The sequence below is a fragment of the Mesoplodon bidens genome (assembly GCF_964165515.1).
Source record: "Mesoplodon bidens genome assembly, chromosome: 2".
Lineage (NCBI taxonomy): Eukaryota > Metazoa > Chordata > Mammalia > Artiodactyla > Ziphiidae > Mesoplodon > Mesoplodon bidens.
This window is the reverse complement of record NC_138177.1, coordinates 102,160,706-102,183,751: the sequence shown is the minus strand read 5'-3', so window position 1 is coordinate 102,183,751 and position 23,046 is coordinate 102,160,706. Positions and strand designations below refer to the sequence as shown.

General features: G+C 41.2%; 1 protein-coding gene across 2 annotated transcripts in view; it reads left to right on the top strand.

The window, feature by feature from the left end:
* The first annotated feature begins 15,229 nt into the window (after positions 1–15,229).
* The window catches only part of LOC308611343 (TLC domain-containing protein 4-like), a 64,689-nt gene continuing 56,872 nt past the window's right edge, over positions 15,230–23,046 (top strand). Inside the window, exon 1 of one of the 2 annotated variants that reach the window (XM_081223685.1) lies at positions 15,230–15,316. The gene's annotated coding sequence lies outside the window, so the exon portion shown is untranslated. The remainder of the gene's footprint in view (positions 15,317–23,046) is intronic. The other variant, XM_081223686.1, reaches the window with a different exon arrangement.

The window sequence follows — 23,046 nt, the reverse complement described above, 5'->3', positions numbered from 1 at the left end:
GACTCTCCCCTAGCCATAGAACTTCCAAGTCTTTTTAAAAAATATATTTATTTATTTTATTTATTATTATTATTATTTTTTTTTTTTGGCTGTGTCAGGTCTTCTTTGTGGCACAAAGGATCTATCAACACGGCGTGCAGGCTCTTCGTTGCCTTGCGAGGCCTTCTCTCTAGTTGTGGCTTGCAAGCTCCAGGGCGTGTGGGCTCTGTAGTTTGCGGCACGTGGGCTTAGTTGCCCCGAGGCATGTGGGATCTTAGTTCCCCGACCAGGGATCGAACCTGTGTCCCCTGCTTTGGAAGGTGGATTCTTTACCACTGGACCACCTGGGAAGTCCCAGAACTTCCAACTCTTAACTGAGTTCCTTTGCTAGCTAAGAAAAGTGGGGAAAATAGGTATGGGGAGAACACATAGAGAGCACCCACCTTGCAAGGTGCAGTGTAAGGTGCAAAGGTGGAGAAGACAGAAACTTTGTCTTCAACCAACTTAAAATCCATGTGTGTTCAGTGATCAAACTCCCAGAACACAATTGTGAGGCTCTCAGTTGTGCTTTGGACTCTGATGTACCACAATGTTGCCTCTTCTATTGGTGGTGGGCTTTGATAATTAGGTACTTGTCCAGAAGTCAGCTGGACTTTGGGTGAGTATGTGATTTCATTTATTCCTAAGTTCAGAAAATATTCATTGTTTTCTTACTGACGGCAGCAATTGAGGTAGATTAGAAGATGTGGGAACAAGACTGGAACAAAGGAGACTACTTTGCAGGCAGTTGCTCTAATGCACATCCTAAAGCTTCTGTGGAGTGAGAAAGGAGTCAAAGGTGACTTCCAGTTGCTGGTGGATCATGTTAGCCATGCAGAGAGATAGACAACCACTGCAGATAATATTCTCTTTGCCAATTGGTTATCACCAAACATCCAAATTCTGAAGACCTCACCTTCTATCTCTACATGTTTAGAGAAATAGTGAATTTCATATCTACATCAAAAGAAATAATTTCTAGGCTAAAAATATTGACATTTCATTTTGACTTGGTATATATATTATTTTTGTGAAATGCTTGATGTGTATTTGATTGGAGGAAGAATTCATAGATTAAATTAAATTTCCTTATCCTGATGGTCTTTTTTTTTTTTTTTTTTTAGCTATACGCGGGCCTCTCACTGCTGTGGCCTCTCCCATTGCGGAGCACAGGCTCCGGATGCCCAGGCTCAGCGGCCATGGCTCACGGGCCCAGCCGCTCCGCGGCATGTGGGATCCTCCCAGACGGGGGCACGAACCCGTGTCCCCTGCATCGGCAGGCGGACTCTCAACCACTGCGCCACCAGGGGAGCCCTCCTGATGGTCTTTTGATTATTGATATTATAGTTCCTAATATGCCACATATAAATAGAATTAATAGTTAAAATTTTCTTTACCCAACAATTCATTTCTACCTACTTTTTATCTATTAAATATTATGTTACCATTTTGGGATACTCCACATTTTATTACAGAATATATTTGTCAAAGTTTGAAGACACTTAACTGTAACACTTAATTATTTTTGACCTTGTACTTTCTGCCAAGGAGAATTTAAAAATCTGTGACTAGCGACTTCTCTGGTGGCACAGTGGTTAAGAATCCACCTGCCAATGCAGGGGACATGGGTTCAAGCCCTGGTCTGGGAAGATCCCACATGCCATGGAGCAACTAAGCCCGTACACAACAACTACTGAGCCTGAGCTCTAGAGCCACGAGCCACACCTGCTGAGCCTGCGTGCTGCAACTACTGAAGCCTGCATGCCTAGAGTCTGTGCTCTGCAACAAGAGAAACCACAGTGAGAAGCCCATGCACCACAACGAAGAGTAGCCCCCACTCACCGCAACTAGAGAAAGCCCATGCACAGCAATGAAGACCCAATGCAGCCAAAAATAATAAATTATTAATTAATTAAAAAATAAAAAATAAAAATCTGTGACTAGAACCACAAATTTCCTGTTGGAAAATAAATTTACAAAGGATGATTTCTTTTTTATTAAAACTAGATTGCCTTCTTAGTATATTGCAAAGTATAACAAGTATTTCGAAAAGAGATGGAAATGGATAATTTTTTTAAATTGTTACTTGCTAGAGGGCAAAAATGTTTTGTTTGTACTAAAATGCAAACAACGCAGGCCTCAAGATTAAGTGGGAGATCTGAATGTAGCATGTGCATTTTCTATATAAACAATAATTATAACTCTCATTTTTTAAACTGTTTTTTTAATTTAATTTTATTTATTTTTTAATACAGCAGATCCTTATTAGTTATCCATTTTATACATATTAGTGTATATATGTCAATACCGGTCACCCAATTCATCACACAACACCCTCCTTGCCACCTTCCCCCCTTAGTGTCCATACGTTTCTTCTGTACATCTGTGTCTCAGTTTCTGCCCTGCAAACCAGTTCATCTGTACAATTTTTCTAGGTTCCACATATATGCGTTAATATACGATATTTGTTTTTCTCTTTCTGACTTACTTCACTCTGTATGACAGTCTCTATATCCATCAACAACTCTACAAATGACTCAATTTTGTTCCATTTTATGGCTGAGTAATATTCTATTGTATATATGTACCACTTCTTCTTTATCCATTCATCTGTCGATGGGCATTTAGGTTGCTTCCATGACCTGGTTATTGTAAATAGTACTGCAGTGAACACTGGGGTACATGTGTCTTTTTGAATTATGGTTTTCTCTGGGTATATGCCCAGTACTGGGATTGCTGGATCATATGGTAATTCTATTTTTAGTTTTTTAAGGAACCTCCATACTGTTCTCCATAGTGGCTGTATCAATTTACATTCCCACCAACAGTGCAAGAGGGTTCCCTTTTCTCCACACCCTCTCCAGCATTTGTTGTTTGTAGATTATCTGATGATGCCCATTCTAACTGGTGTAAGGTGATATCTCATTGCAGTTTTGATTTGCATTTCTCTAATAATTAGTGATGTTGAGCAGCTTTTCATGTGCTTCTTGGCCATCTGTATGTCTTCTTTGGAGAAATGTCTATTTAGGTCTTTGCCCATTTTTGGATTGGGTTATTTGCTTTTTTAATATTGAGCTGCATGAGCTGTTTATATATTTTGGAGATTAATCCTGTGTCTGTTGATTCATTTGCAAATATTTTCTCGCATTCTGAGGTTGTTTTTTCACCTTGTTTGTACTTTCCTTTGCTTTGCAAAAGCTTTTAAGTTTCATTAGGTCCCATTTGTTTATTTTTGTTTTTATTTCCATTACTCTAGGAGGTAGATCAAAAAAGATCTTGATGTAATTTATGTCAAAGAGTGTTCTTCCCATGTTTTTCTCTAAGAGTTTTATAGTGCCCGGTCTAACATTTAGGTCTCTAATCCATTTTGAGTTTATTTTTGTGTATGGTGTTAGGGAGTGTTCTAATTTCATTCTTTTACATGTAGCTGTCCAGTTTTCCCAGCACCCCTTATTGGAGAGATTGTCTTTTCTCCATTGTATGTCCTTTCGTCCTTTGTCATAGATTAGTTGACCACAGGTGCATGGGTTTATCTCTGGGCTTTCTATCCTGTTCCATTGATCTATGTTTCTGTTTTGTGCCAGTACCACATTGTCTTGATGCCTGTAGCTTTGCAGTATAATCTGAAGTCAGGAGAAGTCAGTCTGATTCCTCCAGCTCCATTTTTTCCCCTTAAGACTGCTTTGGATATTCAGGGTCTTTTGTGTCTCCATACAAATTGTAAGATTTTTTAATCTAGATCCGTAAAAAATGCCATTGGTAACTTGATAGGGATTGCATTGAATCTGTAGATTGCTTTGGGTAGTAGAGTCGTTTTCACAATATTGATTCTTCCAATCCAAGAATATGGTATAACTTTACATCTGTTGGTATCATCTTTAATTTCTTTCAGCAGTGTCTTTTACTTTTCTGCATGCAGGGCTTTTGTCTCCCTAGGTAGGTTTATTCCTAGGGAGTTTATTCTCTTTGTTGCAATGGTAAATGGGAGTGCTTCCTTAATTTCCCCTCAGATTTTTCATCATTTGTGTATAAGAATGCAACAGATTTCTGTGCGTTAATTTTGTATTCTGCAACTTTACCAAATTCATTGATTTGCTCTATTAGTTTTCTGATGGCATCTTCAGGATTCTCTATGTATAGTATCATGTCATCTGCAAACAGTGACAGTTTTACTTCTTCTTTTCCAATTTGGATTCCTTTTATTTCTTTTTCTTCTCTGATTGCCATGGCTAGGACTTCCAAAACTATGTTGAATAATAGTGGTGAGAGTGGACATCCTTGTCTTGTTCCTGATCTTAGAGGAAATGCTTTCAGTTTTTCACCATTGAGAATGATGTTTGCTGTGGGTTTGTTGTATATGGCCTTTATTATGTTGAGGTAGGTTCCCTCTATGCCCACTTTCTGGAGAGTTTTTATCATAAATGGGTGTTGAATTCTGTCAAAAGCTTTTTCTGCATCTATTGAGATGATCATATGGTTTTTCTTCTTCAATTTGTTAACATGGTGTATCACATTGATTGATTTGCATGTATTGAAGAATCCTTGCACCCCTGGGTTAAATCCCAGTTGATCATGGTGTATGATCCTTTTAATGTGTGGTTGGATTCAGTTTGCTAATATTTTGTTGAGGATTTTTGCATTTATATTCATCAGTGATATTGGTCTGTAATCTTCTTTTTTTGTGGTATCTTTGTCTGGTTTTGGTATCAGGGTGATGGTGGTCTCATAGAATGAGTTTGGGAGTGTTCCTTCCTCTGCAATTTTTTGGAGGAGTTTGAGAAGGATGGGTGTTAGCTCTTCTCTAAATGTTTGATAGAATTCACCTGTGAAGCCATCTGGTCCTGGACTTTTGTTTGTTGGAAGAATTTTAATCACAGTTTCAATTTCATTACTTGTGATTGGTCTGTTCATATTATCTGTTTCTTCCTGGTTCAGTCTTGGAAGCTTATACCTTTCTAAGAATTTGTCCATTTCTTCCAGGTTGTCCATTTTATTGGCATAGAGTTGCTTGTAGTAGTCTCTTAGGATGCTTTGTATTTCTGTTGTGTCTGTTGTAACTTCTCCTTTTTCATTTCTAATTTTTTTGAATTGAGTCCTCTCCTGCTTTTTCTTGATGAGTCTGGCTAATGGTTTATCAATTTTGTTTATCTTCTCAAAGAACCAGATTTTAGTTTTATTGATCTTTGCTGTTGTTTTCTTTGTTTCTGTTTCATTTATTTCTGCTCTGATCTTTATGATTTCTTTCCTTCTGCTAACTTTGGGTTTTGTTTGTTCTTCTTTCTCTAGTTCCTTTAGGTGTAAGGTGAGATTGTTTTTTTTGAGACTTTTCTTGTTTCTTGAAGTAGGCTTGTATAGCTATAAACTTCCTTCTTAGAACTGCTTTTGCTGTATCCCATAGGTTTTGGATCATTGTGTTTCCATTGTCATTTGTCTCTAGGTATTTTTTGATTTCCTCTTTGATTTCTTCAGTGATCTCTTGGTTATTTAGCAATGTATTGTTTAGCCTCCATGTGTTTGTGATTTTTACGTTTTTTTCCCTGTATTTGATTTCCAATCTCATAGCATTGTGGTCGGAAAAGATGCTTGATATGATTTCAGTTTTCTTAAATTTACTGAGGCTTGATTTGTGACCCAAGATGTGATCTACCCTGGAGGAGGTTCCATGTGCACTTGAGAAGAAAGTGTAATCTGTTGTTTTTGGATGGAATGTTCTATAAATATCAATTAAATCTATCTGGTCTATTGTGTCATTTAAAGCTTCTGTTTCCTTATTAATTTTCTGTTTGTATGATGTACCCATTGCTGTAAGTGAGGTTTACAAGTCCCCCACTCTTATTGTGTTACTGTCATTTTCCTCTTTTAGAGCTGTTAGCAGTTGCCTTATGTATTGAGGTGCTCGTGTGTTGAGTGCATATATATTTATAATTGTTATATCTTCTTCTTGGATTGATCCCTTGATCATTATGTAGTGTCCTTCCTTGTCTCTTGTAACATTCTTTATTTTAAAGTCTATTTTATCTGATATGAATATTGCTACTCCAGCTTTCTTTTGATATCCATTTGCATGGAATATCTTATTCCATCCCCTCACTTCAGTCTATATGTGTCCCTAGGTCTAAAGTGGGTCTCTTGTAGATCGCATATATATGGGTATTGTTTTTGTATCCATTCAACAAGCCTGTGTCTTTTGGTTGGAGCATTTAATCCATTCATGTTTAAGGTAATTATCGATATGTGTGTTCTTATTACCATTTTCTTAATGTTTTGCGTTTGTTTTTCTAGGTCCTTTCCTTCTCTTGTGTTTCCCACTTAGAGAAGTTCCTTTAGCATTTGTTGTAGAGCTGTTTTGGTGGTGCTGAAATCTCTTAGCTTTTGCTTGTCTGTAAAGCTTTTGATTTCTCCATCGAATCTGAATGAGATCCTTGTCCTCACGGTGAGACACAGCCACCCCCTGCCTCTGCAGTAGACCCTCCAACACTAGCAGGTAGGTCTGGTTAAGTCTTCTATGGGGTCACTGCTCCTTCCCCTGGGTCCCTATGCTCACACCACTTTATATGTGTCCTCCAAGAGTGCAGTCTCTGTTTCCCCCACTCCTGTTGAAGTCCTGCAGTCAAATTCTGCTAGCTTTCAAAGTCTGATTCTCTAGGAATTCCTCCTCCCGTTGCTGGACCCCCAGGTTGGGAAGCCTGACGTGGGGCTCAGAACCTTCACTCCAGTGGTGGACTTCTGTTGTATAAGTGTTCTCCAGTTTGTGAGTCACCCACCCAACAGTTATGGAATTTGATTTTATTGTGATTGCGCCCCTCCTACCATATCGCTGTGGCTTCTCCTTTGTCTTTGGATGTGGGGGATCTTTTTTGGTGAGTTCCAGTGTCCTCCTGTTGATGATTGTTCAGCAGTTAGTTGTGATTCCGGTGCTCTTGCAAGATGGAGTGAGAGCACGTCCTTCTACTCCACCATCTTGAACCAGTCCCCCATAACTCTCATTCTTGATGCTTCTAACTTCTCATACAGAGTGCCTAAAACTGGAACTTCAGTTAGTGATGAACAGGATTTAAATCTTGGGTTGATTACAGTAATAATATCACATGAATGATAGTCGTGATGACATTAGGAGATCAATTTGATTGGGACATATAAGGGAGATAATATGTTTGTATATTAAAACAATACTGTCATGGAAATTGCTCTTGTTTTTTCTTTTTAGTTACTTTTAAGATAGTTCATATGACCAGTGCATATGAACACATGACTAGTGAAGTAGTTGAATTATATCAGTACAAAAATTTGATTCTTTTGGAACTGAATATATTTGGCAGAGGATGGGGCTAGGGTAGGAGATGTTTATACTAAGGAATATTTCTAAATTTTAAAATTGTATTTAACTATAGTTATGAATAATTTAACTATCAACTTAATTTTTTTTAAATTTGTTCATAAGATGAAGATACATACTTGTTCTGATTTTTATCATAATGATATATGGGTTCTTCATATTTCAAAACAGCAAGTATGAATTTTAATATGTTGATAAACAGTAACACTCTAATGTTATCCAGTTAAGGTCTATCTGCCTTGTTAACAAAATGTGCTATAGAACTTAAAGAAAGACATAGCTTCATAAATTTCCCATTTTTTCTCAAAATGATAATGGGTAGATTCCAATCTAAAGAGAATGTAGTGAGAGGTGAATGCTCCAAGTTCAGAGAATAGTGAGAAAGTAAAATAACAATCTGTGTATAAGATGAGGTTGGTTAGTTCTAATTTGCTTATCTTTATGAATGAGGGCCATTTGTAATGTGTAAGGGTCATTTTTATATTTCTTTTTCTGTCACTTGTCTGTTAAGGTCTTCTTTTCTTTTTTCTTTTTGAGTGGCAGAATTTTTTCTTCTTGATTTCTAGAAGCTTCTTATACATTAAGGAGGTTAGCCCTTTATCTATGATTTGAGTACCAGATTTTTTTCCCCTAATTTGTAATTTGTGTTTCAACTTTGCTTATGTTATTGTTATTAGTTTTTGCCTTGTAGTAGTTTTTGATTTTTAATTAGTTACATTTATTAATATTTTATGGCTTCTAGATTTTGAGTCACACTTAGAAAGGCCTTCCCATTCCAAAGTAAGATGAGAATTCACCTATATTTTCTTAGAGTACATTTGTGTGTTCACAGTATATATTTAAATATTTGACCCATTTGGAATTTATCCTAGTATACAATATGAGATATAGATTTAAATTAATTTTTCCAGATGTTATCCATTTATTAAAAAGTCTATTTTATACCAGTGGTTTGAGATGCCCCTAATTTGGGTCTATTTCTGGACTTTTTATTCAATTCCATTAGTCTCTCTATTCCTATGGCTTATCCAAATGTATTTCATTATTGAGGTTCTGTAGTATTTTTTAATACATAGGAAGCTATTCTTCCCTTTCAAAAGAGTTTTTCTGTGATTCTTGCTTGTTAATTTTTCCATATGAACTTTAGAATCAGCTTGTCCTATTCCCGAAAATAGTATTTTCATTGACATTGCAGTAGATTTAAAAATTAAAGTTTAGGGAGAATTGACATACATTGACTTTTCCTATTTAACAACATGGTCTATCTTTTCGTTGTTCGAGTCTACTTTGGGTCCTGTAGGAGTGTTTTAAAGGTTTTCTCATATAAGTTTTTCATATTTATATTGTTATTCGTATTGTTAAGTTTATTCCTAGGCACTTTATATTTTTCGCTGCAGTTGTAATTGGAAGCTTTTCTGTCTTTTATTTTGTAAGGGGGTATTGTGTGTGTGTGTGTGTGTCTACAAATATATATGTGTATTTATATATGTATATATACACACATGTACACAGTTATATGTATACATATATATCTATATATATCAGATTTCCACAAATTAATTTTATATCCTGCTCCCTTACTTAATTTTCTATTGTTTATATATTTTTTCAGTTGATTTTCTTGGGTTTTCCAAGTATATAATCATAATCTACAAATATTAACAACTTTATCATCTTTTTCCCCAATGGTTATTGTCTTTACTTTTTCTCTTTCACTAGTACCCTTGACTGATACTTCCAGTACCACTGTATTAGCAGTGGGAGGGTGGCCATCCCCCTTGTCTTCCTCTTTTTTTTTTCTTCCTCTTGATCTGAGCAGGAATCCTCCAGTGTTTCCCCGTTAATCTTGAAACTGGCTTTGAATCTTAAAATTAATTTCTAGTCAGACCTTACTACTTTACTGTATCGGGAAAACTGAAAATTTGGTCCAACAGTAAGGTCTATAAATGTCTAATGGTAAGAGATAGGTTAAATACATTATGGTGCACCCATTGAATGGAATAGTCTGAGCAATTACACAATAATATGTACTGTTTTAATTCGTTTTGTTGTTTAAAAAATCCTAAAGTATATGCAAGTATGCATGGAAAAGTATCTGGAAGGATATTCAACAAACTGATCTAAAAGTTATAAACATATATGTAAACTAGTGATTGTTAACATCTATTTAATTAAAAAAAATTTTTTTTAATTTGTGAAAATATTTTGGCACAATTAAAAATATAAGTTAGAAATTTAAGAAAAATAGATCCATGTTCTTCCCCTTCCTCTGTTTTGGGTCCCTTTCTGTTACTTAATTTTTTTTAATCACTTATTCTTTACAGAGTAGCACTAAAATGATAGTGTACAAAGGGCTTTACAAGATATAAGCCACAAGAAAGAAGAGGACGGGAGAAAAGTACACAGCAGATGGGAGATCTCAGTAAAATTTGGAAGCCAGAAGTTGGATGGAGTAGAGATGCAGTTATACCTCGGTATCTTTGGGGGATTGGTTCCAGGACCTCCTTTGGATGTCACAATCCATGGATGCTCAAGTTCCTTACATAAAATGGTGAAGTACAGCCTGCCCTCCTTATGACTGGGTTCCACATCCACAGAAATGGCAGGCCGACTGTAATTGACTTGGCAAAGTGGGAGAGGGGCTAACCTAAGTGCTTGGAGGAGACTTAGCATTTCGAGGTGCAGTGTATGGTGGAAGGCAGGTTGAGGAATAAACCTGAAGAAGGGGGATTGACCAAAGCTGTTTACAAAGCTCTTGGACCACTGGTTCTCCTCCCCACCTCATACAGCCAGCCTGCACTCATGCACTCCACTCTGACTGTACCACTACCAACACAATCTTTCTGTGAAGTATGAAATTTCTTTTCTGGAGAAAGGAGTTTATTTTTTGATTGAGAGTTCCCATAACAAAAGAGCTAATCAGAGAATGGGAAAGAAAAATATGTTTGAAATAGAAACTTTAGAAGGTTGGAAGATAAAGTTAAGTAATTCTCCTGGTCCAGAATTTCTCAGTCTTGGAATGACTGACATTTCGGGCTGGAAATTCTTTGTCATGGGAGGCTGTCCTATGCATTGTAACACGCTTAGCAGCCTCCCTGGCCTTTACTCACTAGATGCCAGTGCATGCCCTTTTTTCCTGTGGTGACAACCAAAAATATCACTAGACATTGCCAAATGGCTGGGGTGGGGAGAATCAACTCTCCCTCCCCCCATTTTTAAAAAATTATTTATTTATTGGCTGTGTTGGGTCTTTGCTGCTGCGGGCAGGCTTTCTCTAGTTGCGGTGAGCGGGGGCTACTCTTCGTTGTGGTGCACGGGCTTCTTATTGCGGTGGCTTCTCTTGCTGTGGAGTACAGGCTCTAGGCACACGGGCTTCAGTAGTTATGGCGTGCGGGCTCTAGAGCACAGACTCAGTAGTTCTGGCGCATGGGCTTAGTTGCTCTGCAGCATGTGGGATCTTCCCGGACCAGGGCTCAAACCCGTGGCCCCTGAATTGGCAGGCAGATTCTTAACCACTGAGCCACCAGGGAAGTCCCCCTCCCCCCCCCCAATTTAGAACCTCTGTCTTAGACAGTAGAAAAGAAAGATGCAGAGATGATCAATCAGATAAAAGGACAATAAATCTAGAGAATAATATTGAAGTCCCAACATCCTAGTAACAAGAGCTCACAAAGAGGGAACAAGAAAATGGGAGGGAGGAAATTAGCAAAGAAATAATAAAAGAAAATAATTGCAGATAAGATCAAAAGAACCCCTGAGTATCCAGCACAATCAATGAAAAAAGAACTATTCTAAGGTATATCACTGTGAACTTTTAGACTACTAGAGATAATGGGATGATTCTAGAAGGAAAAATAGATCAGATACAGAGGAATGGGAACTAGAAAGGTATTAGACATTGCAGTGGCAACGCTGGAAGTAAAAGACAGTGGAACAATGTTTTTAAAATGCTGAGGGAAAATGATCTTCAGTTTATCCAAATTATCAATCAAGGATGAGAATAGAATAAAGACATTTTCAGACAGTCAAGCCCTCTAAAAATTTACTTCTATGCACCCCTTCTGAGTAAGCTACTGGGGTCTGTGCTTTAGCAAAGTAAAAGAATAAATGAAAAATCATGTGTTTGGGCATTAGAAGATATTATTGATGGGCATTTGACAGTTACATTGAAGCATCTGGATAAAATTCAGTTTAGGTACATTTTTTTTAAAGTGAAAAAATAAAGCATTTTTAACTCCAGAAAGAACAGGAGATTTTCAAGAAAAGCATTATCATAGTAACTTACTTGATTCAGCAACACCCTATATTTGTATTGTCAAGATGATACAACCCTGATTGCTGACTTGAACGAGAGTTGGGATGTGGCTATGTCAGAGGAAGGGTGAGGGCAAAGTGGGTGGTGGTGTGTATAAAAGAGCTAAATCCTCAAATACCGTGACAAGAAGTCAATCAATAATGTCTAAACCTGAAAATCAAGAAACATTGGTATAAGTTTATCATTTAGGAAATGAAGAACACCTAGCAGGGTTGTGGGGAACTGGGTGAAGCTAGGTGGTGGAGAAGTTGGTCAGGGGACAGATGGGACTCCTGGGTATTTTTTGTTAAAAGCCTTTAAGAACCACTTGAATTTTCACTTAACTGTATTACTTTCATTAAAAATAAAAATGCAGGGCTTCCCTGGTGGCACAGTGGTTGAGAGTCCGCCTGCCGATGCAGGGGACACGGGTTCGTGCCCCGGTCTGGGAAGATCCCACATGCTGTGGAGCGGCTAGGCCCGTGAGCCATGGCCGCTGAGCCTGTGCGTCCGGAGCCTGTGCTCTGCAGCGGGAGAGGCCACAACAGTGAGAGGCCCGCGTACCGCAAAAAAAAAAAAAAAAAAAAAAAAAAAGCAGACAAATGTAAGACATATATATTATGGGAAGAAAGTCTCATAAAATAAGAGAACCAACAGAACAGAAAAGACATAGAATCTCACCCACCCAGAGATAACCACTGTTAATATCCTGAAATAGTTTCTTCTTGAAAAATTCTGAAAAACAAATGAAAGTACTTTTAATTATTAAAAAAAACCTTACAAAAAAACTTCTTAACATACTAAAACTACCAATTAAGGGAAAAGTTGTGCCCGGGGCTATTCATTTCTGACTAAATCAACTTTTCTATCAAAATGTTTGGTGCCATTTTGGTTATAGCTTCACTAACAGAGCAGAATGGAGAACTGAGGCCGTTTCCCCAAAATACTTTTGCTTTACTTATCTTGTAATTTCAGGAAGGAGCAGCTTTTGGTCTCAGTTTTCCAAATAATTGGCTCTAATTAGAAGTTTAGGAATTTTTGGAGACAGACATTTATCAGGAAAATTTGCCTCAAAAGAATTTTAGTATTTTTTTCTCTCTTCAAGTATGGAAAATTTCATTTCTCTGAACAGTTTCTTTGAACTATTTCAATGAACAAAAATATAAAAAGTACAATCCAGCTTTGAGGCATATTCAAAATGCAGAAAAACTGAGGTAGTAAATACAGAATTTGTGGGAACTGTCCTTGGAAAAACAGTATTGGTAAAACAAAGGTAAGAATAGTAATTAAAGATGTAAATGTGAATAATGAAATGGGTATTTTTGAAGAAATTAAGCTGCATTAAAAATTTGAGGAAAAATGTGCAGTTGGTGTATTCTTCTACCTCCTAAGGTCATTGAGTTTTAATTAGTTTAAAAGCTTCAAAATTCAACTAATATTTACTGAATTCCTTTCATATATCAGGCCTTATCCTTGATGTGTTCACTTACGCACTCTCTATAATCCTAAAAACAATCCTGCAGATTTGAAGATGCATTTGTAGAGGTCTAACATGAAGGAGTATGGTGGGATAAGAGTATGCTGGATTCCTGTGGGTTTACTTTGTCTTGGCTACTGCTGTGGGTGTTAGAGAATATGCATATAAAAGATAACCGTGGTGTGTTTATCAGGAAAGAACAGAGCAACTATCAGCCACTGCAGACAAGCACAGGACAAGAGTCTGGAGGAGGTAATCTTTTTTTTTTTTAATAAATTTATTTATTTTATTTTATTATTATTATTTTTTAATTTTGGCTGCACTGGGTCTTTGTTGCTGCGTGCAGGCTTTTTCTAGTTGTGGCGAGGGGGGACTACTCTTCCTTGTGGTGTGTGGGCTTCTCATTGCAGTGGCTTCTCTTGTTGTGGAGCTCGGGTTCTAGGCACACGGGTTTCAGTAGTTGCAGCACGCAGGCTCAGTAGTTGTGGCTCGCGGGCTCTAGAGCGCAGGCTCAGTAGTTGTGGCGCACGGGCTTAGTTGCTCCCCGTGTCATGTGGGATCTTCCCAGACCAGGGATCGAACCCATGTCCCCTGCATTGGCAGGTGGATTCCTAACCACCTCGCCACCAGGGAAGCCCCTGGAAGAGGTAGCCTAGATGCAGATTCCTGAGATAATGTGTGTAATCTGTACTTGCAGGGCTGATCCCACTGATGTGCACCTACAACCATCCTGTCCGTGGATAGTTATGAAATACCTGAGTGAGTGCATAGACAGGTATGGGGCAAACCGAAGTTGTCAAGGACTATGCACACTGTGAAGCGACTGTGATGGGACAGATTGTTGTCAAAGGTCATTGGTACCCTGGTATGTCCTGAGAATCTTGGGGAGAAAAAGGGGAACATGCACTTGGGGGCCTGCAAGATCTTCCTCCCTGCTTGACTACAGGGCAGGTTTCTGTCACTGTAGCTTGGAATGGGTTTTGTCTTTTCTAAGTCAGTCTGAAGTCCATTTGCCAAGACACTTCAGAGATGTCTGTGAATTATTATCCCCATTATAGAGATGATGAAATTGAACCTCAGTGAGGTTCTTTCTAAAAAAAGTATTTGTGATTTTTTTTTTGCAAATTATAACAGCCTAAATGTGTTTCTTCATTATTTTGTTCTATTCAGAACAATTCTATCTTTTTGATCCAGGACACCTGGAAGTTTTTGAGGCCGTATTTAACAGGTCAGAAGAGTTACTATTTAACAGCAAACTTTATGCACTGGGCAACTTGGAATTCTCAGCCAGCACCCAAAAAATTCCAAATCCTACTTCCCCCCCTAACAGCAGAGGGGCTCCGCGTGTAGGTGGTGTTTTTCAGGGATTCCGGAGGAGGCTGCTCCAAAGGAACTTGCCTCTTCCACACACGCCCCCTACCCAGTTTGGAACGCATCTGCAGCCCCAAACCAAAAACTGCGAGGGACTTTGGCTAAGAGAGACGTGGCAGGAAAAATCAGCAATTGCCCTTTCACCTCCTTTCTGATAATCAAATCGTGCGCTACATTAACCAGAATTTGGGCATCTAAGGAAAAATGTAAACTCATAATCTGAAAAGAATTTTGGTTACGTGGCTAGTCCAGGTACTGACCGCTGCGGAAGCGGACTCAGACCAGTGTCCCACTTGCTAGTTTTTTACTTGCTTTGGAAAGCCGAGGAACCTTACACTCTGTCCCTGGCGAGGTGTGCTCTTCCAGGATCCCACCGCAGCCCGCCTCGGGTGTTCCCGGTTTTGAGCCCTTTCCGGGACCCAAGTTCCAGGACCCGAAGGTCTGCCCTACTGCCGGCCTCGGGGCCCCGGGCCCCGCCCACTTTGGCCTGGGGTCGGAGCCTCCTTGAGCCGGAGCGGGAGCCTGAGCCCAAGCGCCGCGGCCCCTTTAAGGAGCCGCTCTGCGGTAACCCGAGCCCGCAGTCCAGGCGGGCGCGGCGGCCGCGGCGGTAGCAGTATCCTCCGCGGCTGTTCCTCCCTGCGGCTCGGAGCCCGCGGCTCCCCTGGCTCCCCTGGCTCCCAAAGAGCATCTTGCGGGGCGCCTCTGGCCGGCGCCAGCCCTCGGGCCGGGCCGGGTGACCAGGCGACTGTAACCGCTCGCCGCCCTCTCCCGGCCCGGCGCACCGCTGCCCGCGCGCGAGTCGCCCCGGGACCCGGCACAGGTGACGCCGTTTGGAGAGGGCTCGGGAGGAGGGCGGGCTCGCTTTGCCCCGTGGCTCTCCTGCGCCGCCGAGCGCAGCCCGCTGGCAGGGGCGCCGCGGCTTCCCGCCCCCGGCCTAGCGCGGCCGAGAGCTCCGGCGCCTGGAGGTTGGGTGGGCGTCCCCGGCGCGGGAGGCGGCCCGGGGCTCCGCGGAGGGCTCCAGCAGGTGTGTACTGCCGGCTCAGCATCCTCCTAGCCCGGCGGGCTCCGGCGCAGCTCTGGGCGCAGATGGTGTCCCGAGGCCCGCGGCCCCAGCGCTGCCCAGACGCCCAGCGTTCCACTCGCGTTTCCCGGGCTGTGTGATTCGGGCTGCTGGGGCTGCCTGGGGGTGCCTCCCGGGTCTCAGCTCAAAGGGATGGGTGCTTTGGGCATCCAGGGAAAGCTTTCTTGTTAGAGGCCGGTACAGGATCAGGTGCATCAAGTGGGTACGTCTCCCCCTCTTCCACCTTCCCACAACTAAATAAAACAAGAAGCTTTTATTTACGCTTGCAGTTCTCAAGTGGGTCCCATTTTTAGCTACCGAGTGCTGAAGAGTCTAGTGGGAGAGGGACTGGGCGCAGAATCAGAGGGAGAAATTGGTTTCTGTTTCCATCTCTACCACTGTATACCCGAGCAAGTTTATTGAACTAAGTACCTCGGTTTACCCAGCCATGAAATGGGATCCGTAATGCTAGCATTTTCCTATCGCCCTCCGTGAAAGTGCTTTGAGTTGTCTAATTTCATTAAAGGTTCACTGTTGCTGGCCAGTATTTTCTTAGTTGTACACATCTGAGTGTGAATGTGGTGCACATTTTTATATGAAATTATAAAATTATTCTTAAAGAGTGATCTTTGATAATGTTTAATTGAATCTGATTCCAATTTGGGGACAAGTTGGAAGAGTCTGTGTGGATGTTAGGAGTTGATGTGTAGTAGGAAAAAAGACTCACTTTAGTGAAATCTTTACCCATTCATAAACGGAGTTGAGAAAAATGGATCTTAGATTGTGTATTTTAAGTGAGATACTGCTGTGTGAGCACAGGGTATAGTTTGGAATGCAGTTTCATCTTTTTGTAGCCAGTTAAGGTAATACGGTAGAATTAATGCCAGTCCCCTTTTAAGTGTGCTATATGTGAAGTAGAGAGTTTTTCCCTTGTTTATCTTGTCCTTAAATTGTATGGGTGAAACTAAATTAGAAAAGTGGACTCCTGCGACACTAGAAAAGTTGAAAGATTGGCTTGAGGAACCATGGATTTTAGTTTATTTGCCATCCTCCTTCCTGTGCCATTAGGTGATCCTGAGGATAATATATTTTGAGGATGCCTTTTTTTCCCTACCCCTGCAGCTCCCTTTTGTCACATTACCTCCCGCCAGAGTTTGAATCCTTACTGTGTGATCTTGCGTGAGTTTTACCTATCTAGGGTGGATGCCTCACACCCAGCTGCTCAGTCAGTCATGATTTTTTACACTATTAGCTTTCTGTTCCTGTCCTTTCACTCTAATCCTTCTTTACCTTGTTGGAAAGAAGAATGGCTTTTTGCAGCTCAAGCTGTATACTTTGAGGTGCCTAGGAATGGCAATGGTCAAGGGGCTGAAACTTTATAGTAAATTCCAAAGAAGGAAGCCTTCTACATAGACCCTAGAGTATGGATGCAAGAGTTGGCCTATCTTTTCCTTCATTTTCTGAAATCTCCATCGGAGAGAGATTCATTTGATTAACAAGGTAAACAGAGGCCTCCGGAGCAGGGAGCCATCAGAAAAATAACTCAGTGCTAGATTGGTTAAGAGCTTTCCCAGCTAGGAGAGGGGAAGGAGGAAGAAGTGACTTGGGTGGGGCTGGAGGGCCTGTCCTCCCAATAACCAGATGACCAGAGAGGTGCTAAAGGAGCCCTGGATTCCTGATTGGGAAATGGGAAAAGGGCCGGGTCGCAGAGAGCGAGTGGTGGGGCTGCGAGGAGAATTCTGGAATGTGCCCTAGATGTGACTTGCCCTTTTTACCTTTCCCTTTGAGAGTGTTTCTCGCCCTTCAGAGCCTAGCACAGCTGTCCTGCAGTTCTCAGACCTGTTCACTCTCTCCCTTGGTGCTCTAACCGATGCCCCACGTTTATGTTCCTCCCTCAAAGCTGGCCTTCCGTGTAAGAGAGGAAACTGAGCAGTTTGCTTCATAAGAGACCTTCAGACCTCATTGTCTCCCCACTCCCTTCTTGTCGAACTAATGTCCCACATCCTGCAGATTAAGGACTCATTTAGCTTTGTTATCTCTTGGAAGATTAAAAAGTGGGATACTCAGTTTGACTGAGAAAAGTAAACTGAACGGTCTACAGGAAGATACAGAAAACGAGTTTTTCTGTAGAGGAAGATAATGCATGAATTGTCTGGGTGAGAACTGTGGGCAATTGGACATGAGAGGGCAGGACCGGGGGTGGAGCTGTGCTGGACAGCTTTTGCCCTTGTCCTTGAGAGAGGAGAGGATGCCCCCACACTCCTACAATCACCTCGTTGGGCCTTCTCTCCTTCCATTTGCCTTGTGAGAGGAAGAAGAGAGCAACATGGCGGTGGAGTAGCCATCTGTTCTCAAGGATGGCAGACAGGCTTTAGGGATGAGTGAGCTCCTTTCACCTGGTGTTGGTATCAGGCACTGGCTGTATTACATCAAGGAACGCATTACATCAGGAAAGTGAAGTTAATTTTGTAAGAAAATCTAAGGTGTTTCAAGAGTGACTTTGGTGATGTTTTTTCTCATTGGAGATGAAAGGTAGCATACAAAGAAATGGAGTCCTACTGCTGTGGGTTTGTTATTCATAGTGAGACAGTTGGAGGTGCTGTGAGCAGATCCTGAAAAGAGGGCTAAGGATAGCAAATGGGTGTGTGTGTGTGTGTGTGTGTGTGTGTGTGTGTGTGTGTTTGCTCAGAACATAAGTCTTTTCAAGGAGAAGGCAGTCCTGTGGCTACATGAGAAGGAGCTTGTGAGTCACTCTAAAAGGCCAAGGTTTGTGCAAACAGCCGATGAAGAAGACAGCTGGCAGTCTATTCAGAGCTTGAGCCGGCACGGGGAAAGGAGTCGCTGAGCAGCCGGCCCAGTAGCAAGGGGGAAGTCTGACTAGATGGACAAAGACTTGTTTCAGGCATTTCTGGATTACAACACAGTACAATTTTCACATTGACTCAGGGCACAAGTAAAGTGTATGTGTATCTGAAACAGGTTTCATGAAACAATATGTACCCTTAACTGTGTATTGTTTCTATTTTCATTTCTATTTCTACTCTATTTCTGTTTCTGTTCTGTGTTCTGAAAAACTCATCAACTATTAATGGGTCACAGTCCACTCTTTGGAAACCATTTGTCTGCTGGATGGAAAAACAGGTTGCAGTGGAGCAGCCTGGGTCTTGGGGTTGGAGACGCTGGAGGAAGTGGGGGGCGCTTAGAGTGGTTGGGAGATCTCTGGACCCCTGTTGGTGGGGACAGGGGGGAGTGTGGGAGCTCATCTGGTGTCTGGAGGGTCAAGGACTCACGTTAGTTAAAGGCAGCTGGATGGGCAGGTGCAAAAATAGAACTTCCTACCAGTTCTGTCCACTTCAAAGCAAAACAGTTCGTTTTGAGGGAAAAGGAGGCATGGAAGGAGTAAGCTTCGATTTGAAAGTAGTATCCTTAGAGCAGTAGATTTTTCTCTGTAGGTTAAATAAGAAGACAAATGGATCCAGAACGAATCGGCTGATAGATTTAGGCCACTTTGATCAGCTGGGTAGGGAGCAAAGGGCGTCACAGTGCAGAGTGGGTGGGTAGGCAGCACACGTCTCCCCTTCCAGCTTTGAGAAGTTCTTGCAGAAGAAGCGGATGGATGTGTTGTTTCAAAACCCCATTTGCTGATCAAACTCCTTAGGAAGTTGGCTGCTTGCCTCACAGTGAATTGGAAAAGTATTCTCATTACATTTTATAAAAGGGTTTATCAAGACTTCCTTAGACATCTATTTCAAGATCTACAGTCAAACTGGAATCATCATTCATAGTCTTTGGCATTGCCAAAAAAGCTTCTTGGAGAAATAGGTGAGACAGCGTCCAGCATCCTTGAGCTAATTCCACTAGCTGTGCCCTGGATGTTAATCAAGGGCAGAGTCTATCTGTAGGCCTCTGATTTCCTTTTTTATAATAATTAACATCTGACTCCAATACCTAACACCCTCACCAGTGGACAAATACAACAAAGCCGGGAGGAAAACGTACACAGGTATCAGAGATCACCCGGGTTGCTTGGTTACTGCTTGCTTTTATCATCCACATTCTGACCTAGTTGGATCCTTCCTTTGACGCATCCCTGCCTTGTCTGATTTTCTTAGTTGATGTATTTTCAGTGTCTGACTTCTGCTCCTCCGCTGTCTGCTATCTATCTGATGCTTTCAATCCTGGTTTCTCTGACATCATCTCTGAGCTCCAGACGTATAGTCTCCACCTGACTGTTCCCATGGAGCCCAGGCTTGGAGCCCACGTTGGATCCCGGCCTGGGCTGTGTTGGTGTCCACTGTGACATGGCCGCTTTAGAAATAACTGGTACATTGGTGGATTTATACATCGGCTTTGATTTAACTTTAAAATTTGGGGGACATGGAGAAACTATCTTGGTCAAGTTAATTTAATTAGCTTTCTTCAAATAGGCATAAAAAAACCTTTAAAAAGTACATTTTGAAGGCATAGAAAACTTCTCTTTGTTTGGCACATATTTATTTAGCAGAAGAGGAGGAAGGAGGAATTTTCGTTTGATAAAAAAATTGAGAACAAATGAAAAACCACCCTTTACAAAGTGTTTCATTTTAGGGGTATAATTCCCCAAACTAGTCTTTCTCAATTAACATGTTTTGCTCTAATACATGTGAAAATATTGAGCCAATTATGAATTTAAATGCTTTATAATTTGTTATATGCTGTTTTAAGGACTTATAAATTCTATAGCTATGTTCCGATGGAGAAAGATTCTTTGCCTTTTCATATTTTAACAACCTGTATGAGTATTAACTGAACACATCAATTTCTTACAATTTCTTTGTGCAGAAATCCAGGGCAAGATAAAGTCGATAGGGAGGAAGGCCAAGTTGCGGGAAGGGGAGGCCTGGCTGCTTGGAGCAAAGGCAGCATGTTTGGAGTATCCCAGTGGAGCCTCTCGGAACAAACCCTTAAGACATAAGGCATTTTGAGGATTTGAGAATGCATTATACCCTCAAGTCTCTAAATGTTTCCTTCAGTGTTTTTTATTTTTGAATTACAAAAGTGACACTTGCACATTATAAGAAACATTACAGACAGTCAGTGTCCAAGAGAATGAAAGTTCACTTCTTCCCCTTCCCCCAGCTCCCACCTCCCGGGGCTTCACCCCCAACCTCAACCAGTTAGCAGTTTGGGGGGTATAGCTCTTCAGACCTTCTTTCTGTACAAATGCCAGAGTGTGCCAAGCTATGTATTTATGACAAATGTATCGTTTCGCAGCCTACTTTTTTTCCTACTTGGTAGTATGTGATGGACATTTCTTTTGTATCCTCTTGTTCATTTCAGTGTCTGTATAACTTGGGATAGTGTGCCTGTACCAATATATTTAAGCATTTCCCTAGCACTGCACCTTAAGGTTGCTTCTGATAACTAATGCTATAGTTAACGCTCTTGTACGTGCATCCTTTCACACTCATGTGAGCTTGTTTTGAGGATAAAAGATAAAATCATTAGTATACTGTGTATTTCATAGTTCAGGTAACATAGTGCTATCAAAATGTACATATTCTGCCATTTAATTCCCCCCAATATTTTTTTAGCAATAAAAGCACAGCACTGGACACTGTAGGGATTTTAAAGTGGGGCAATGCACAGCCCTTGCTTACAAGGGCTCTCTCTCTAGAGTAGGGGGATTAGGCATACACACTGACTATAATATCTTTACTTTTATTTATACCCCACCTTGTTCCAAAAAAGATTAGGGAAGGGGCTTCCCAGGTGGCGCAGTGGTTGAGAGTCCGCCTGCCGATGCAGGGGACACGGGTTCGTGCCTCGGTCCGGGCGGCTGGGCCCGTGAGCCATGGCCGCTGAGCCTGCATGTCCGGAGCCTGTGCTCCACAACGGGAGAGGCCACAGCAGTGAGAGGCCCATGTACCGCAAAAAAATAAAATAAAAATAAAAAAAAAATTAAGGAAGGCTTGCAAAGATGCATACAGTATGACAAGATAAAGTAAACTTAGGATGAAAAAGAAAAATAAGTCAGAGGAAAATAAGATGGAGGTATGAGGGTGAGTGTACTTTGAAGCACTGTTCTCTTCTTCCTGGAAGTTCTGGCTATCAGCTTTCCAGCAGCCAAGGAAAAGAGGCAAACAATCCAGAACAAGCTTCAAGGTGTCCAGAAGAGAAACCAAATTGGAGAAGCCCATCTAGTCCTGATTCTAGGAGGTGAAACAAATTTCTCCTTTGGATTTGCATCAAGAAAATGCTGCATTTGCAGTGGCCAGCCTTCTCAACCACATTCCTGGTATTGTAGTACAGTAAAACCTAGTGACCTTGCTTTATGATGCATTTCATATCATGTTCCTCAGTTCTGGCCAGGGGTGTCATGCCTTGGCACTGAGCAGTGAAGGATCATTAGGATGAGGTGTAAGTTCATGGGTTTAATCCAGAAATAGCTTTAAGAGGATGCATGACTAATGAAAATAGCAATCTGATATTGTTCCTGGATAATTTTTTTCTACAAGGTAGTAGAGAATATATAATTTTAGTGGAATTTCTGTGAGTAGAACCCATTTGCCCAAGAATACTAGGCTTGCAACTTAAAGAGCAAGAAGTGAAGATGTTTTTGATGGCATTAATGTATTCGAACCATAACAAAGATTGAACAAAAGGTTTTCCTTTAAAATAAAAGAGCGGGCTTCCCTGGTGGCGCAGTGGTTGAGAGTCCGCCTGCCGATGCAGGGGACGCGAGTTCATGTCCCGGTCCGGGAGGATCCCACATGCTGCGGAGCGGCTGGGTCCGTGAGCCATGGCCGCTGAGCCTGCGCATCCGGAGCCTGTGCTCCGCGGCGGGAGAGGCCACAACAGTGAGAGCCCCGCGTACCACAAAAAAAAAATAAAATAAAATAAAATAAAATAGCAAAACTCTGCACTTGATCCATGTAGGAAGGATGGTAATCTTCACATAGATCAGCTCCACAAGTTAGAAAGGTCAAAGCCATCATTCCAAGAAGCCTTGAATTCATCACCAGGCTTAAAATTGTTAATAGGTTATAGAATGAGTATTTCTGGGATTAGGGGGTCTACAAGCTGGGGCAGCTGGATCCTGTTTTGTAAAGCTGGGGAAAGTTCAACTTTCCTGAGCCATCTGGATCTGAGCTTCTATAACCCCATTCACTTAAGTCTGGCCTCAGGAACATTGCCCCAGAACAGTTCTTTATTACCAAGTCTATGGGCCAAGCTTAGGTATTTGACAGGGCTTAACACTGTATTTAAACATGACGTTTGTAATAAATGTTAAACTTGAGGTCACCTGAAGCCACATCAGATGCGTTTTGTGCATCATCACCTCTCTGGCCCGTGAAATGGTTCAAAGAAACATGTCACTGCATTTAGATTTTTTGGCTACCTGATAGTGTCCAACCAGATACAGAGTCAGATAAGTACCATGTTTATTGGAAAATAGTGCAGTTGGAATCAGTGTGAGGCAACAGCAGTCTTATGGGAGGAGGTCAGAA